The 3,137-nt window shown below is 37.3% G+C and overlaps 1 protein-coding gene across 3 annotated transcripts in view; it reads right to left on the bottom strand.

Annotated features, from left to right (window-relative positions):
• Positions 1–2,998: 2,998 nt before the first annotated feature.
• Positions 2,999–3,137, bottom strand: part of zgc:56095 (uncharacterized protein LOC406286 homolog) — a gene marked incomplete in the record, with an annotated part of 2,557 nt that continues 2,418 nt past the window's right edge. For all 3 annotated transcript variants that reach the window (XM_035671390.1, XM_035671407.1, XM_035671399.1), the window contains 1 exon segment: positions 2,999–3,137.

Raw genomic sequence — 3,137 nt, forward strand, 5'->3', positions numbered from 1 at the left:
GTAGGAAACTATAGGAAAATCATTCACATCAAAAGAACCAGTGTAGAGATGAGAGAAAAAATGAAAAGGGTCCAGCTTTTTCTAACCAGTTCAAATTTTTTGTAATGTAATCATAATAAAAGTATTAAAGAAATCTTATGCAGCTATATCTTACCTGTTGATGTTCCTTTAATTCCTTCTATACTGAAAGAGCATTCGGAGCAACTTTTAGTATTTATTGTCGCTTCCCCTTTGGCCTATTGGAGCCCTCACAAGCCCATCGTTCCCTCTGTATGCCGCTGACTCTGACTGGCAGGCTCCCTGCAACCCTTTCCATCAAAGCTAAAGCACTGGCAAATCACTAGAGCACTGTTGTGGTTTAATCCCCCCTACCCCTCCTCCCGATATTAGAATGCTGAAAACACATCTGTTGCTTTATGTCTCTGACTGAAGATGCGTAAAGAGCAACAGTTTCCTTTTCTCATATTACTACTGCACTGTTAAAAACTTCACAAATTTAAATTGAACAATTTAAGGCTTCTCCTTGAGTAGGAAAAGTGACTGTTCATTAGACTGATGAGACATGGCAGTGGCGGTTGTGTTTATCCATTAGACTGAGGAGATTGTAGTGCATCAGGCCCTTCACTAATCCCTTCAGCATAGCCGTCCTCGCAGTCAATCGTCAATCTACCAACAACTCTCACCGAGAGTGGATATTCCATCCTCCCCATCCCTTGGCTTACCATTTCACTGTACAAAACACATACCCATATTTAGAGCACTGTGAGCTGTAATCCCCAGGCATGCTGCCACGTGTTTGCACTGTTACATCTGGAGATCTTAATGGCTCCAATTCAACATGCAACAGCCTCCTCTGATAGTTAACTTAGAAACTGCAGGGGTGAAACAAAATGGAAAAAAACAACAACACAGCAACAAAACAAACAAACAAACAAACAAAAAACAAAAATATTGTGAACTTGCAGCATTTATTGCAGGGCTGTTGTACTGGGTTGCATTATATTCCCCCTGTAGTGTGCAGAGTGTCTTGTTGACATGGATTTTGCCGTCAGTGAGGTCAGCTAATTAACAAGACCTTCTCTCCCCCGTTGAGGGCATTCCTCTAGATTTATAGTTGTTTTGTTTTTGTTTTATGTGACTCAAGACCATGATCACATGGTGTAAAACAGTACATACGACAATGATAATGAAATGATAGCACATGGCGGGCCTAAAGTACAACAAATGTTACTTAAACAAAGGAAGAACAATCTTAAAACATAGATAGGTGGTTTAAGTAATACTTAAACAAGAACAAAAAATGATACTTGTTTCCCACACAAATGTTGCAGATCTCCTGGTTTCTATCCAGCCCTTTGTATCTTCCAATTACCTAAAGAATGATGTTGTTCACCCTAAAAGTATAAATACAGTATCTGTGCCTGTACTTTTGGTTTTGGTTTTCATACAACAGATACTTTTTCCAGTTTAAGCTCTTGTTTTCACATGATGTCATTCTGCTGAGCTTACTTTGTGAGATGAAAGAGGCTGAAAGATCAGTTCATACACATGATTGAGTATAAACAGCTTAGACTATTGCAGGTTGGCATTTTAACTTTTAGGGAGTACTTCAGAAATCTGAGGCGTAGTTTTTCCAACATATGTATTTCAAACCCCCACACTTGTTGGTGTAATTAACTTGCCAAAAAGATCTAGTGTGATATTTACAGGTAAATCAAATTTACTACATTTACAAAAAATGGCAAACGTTGCACAGGAGACTTGCTTATGCAGCTCCTCAATGGCAACCTTAAATGGATCATTATAATTCATTATAACAAGCAATGGACATTCTATAGACTCGCCACTGCATACAAACTTTAGTTAATATACAAAAATATACGAACTCATCATGATTGTTGATCTTAAAGAAGTCATCTGAATAAAAGGATACGTAGAGTGTACACTTTTTCCTACTCTCAAGACCAAAAGTTTCTATCATCCGCATACATCAGTACCAAAATATGGATGTAACTACTGTCTGTTAGTGTTACGGTGTCATCAAAATAATTGTTATTCTGTAGTAGATAGTCCTCTGGGTCATTGATAAATAATGTAAATGACAATGATGATGCATTATCTCTGCCTAACCCCTGCTTGACATGCCAAAAAAAATGTTTTAATACTATGAACAAATACACATGATTTGATGTTTTTGTACATATTTACTATATCCAAGAATGTTCAAGGACCACTGTATATATACACTACAGTACAATACAGTACAACACAACTCAGCCTTCCTAGCATGCACGAGAAACTACAGTGGCCACAAAAGTCACAAAGAATGTGAAAGAAACTTGAGGTCCCTATCTACAGCCAGCACTTGTCTGTTCATGGGCTACTGTAAAAACACCTCCTTGGAGGAGGACACCCTTCCTTTCTCTGTAGATAAAAACAGCTCAGTCTAGGGTAACAAAAACCCAATTCTTATTTTCAGGTGATTATACACGCATGCAGACATAGCAATATATATTTAATGTCTGTCAATAGATCCTTCTATGTGTTACACACTGGACCTTTAATACCTGCTTTTGATCCAAGTTAAAGACTTTTTTCTCAACTGTACAATATTCTCTTTATTTATCTTGGGTGTGTTGCAGCACTGTATAACTACATACAACTGAAACACTAAGACTAAAATATGACACTCTGTTGACACACTTCTGCAACTGAAAGTTATCTTTGCTGAAACATGTCATTTACTAAGAATCAGCATGGGCATTTTTAACCACAAGCTGTCTGGTAGCCTAATGTTAACCATTAAGCTTCTACCCAACATTGAGTAAGCAAAGTCCCACTGTTATCTTTACAGTGTTCTATAGGCGCAGACATGACATCAGGAAAAGCACAGTGTGTTTAGACTGGATGACAGATCAGATGACAGATCAGATGAACTTGAACAATTGGGACAGTTTAACTGTTAAACTGGTTGTAAAGAAAAGACAAAAACAGTATGTCAGCATAATCTAACTTTATTCAGTTTTTCAATGATTTCGCATACATCTTAAATTATTTGAATGATTGGTTGACTAAAATTAGTATACAATAATCAAAATATCTGAAGATTCAAACCTCTGACACTGGAATGTAGGACA

This window comes from Morone saxatilis, unplaced genomic scaffold, assembly GCF_004916995.1.
Source record: "Morone saxatilis isolate NCDOM2014 unplaced genomic scaffold, NCSU_SB_2.0 Contig1, whole genome shotgun sequence".
Lineage (NCBI taxonomy): Eukaryota > Metazoa > Chordata > Actinopteri > Moronidae > Morone > Morone saxatilis.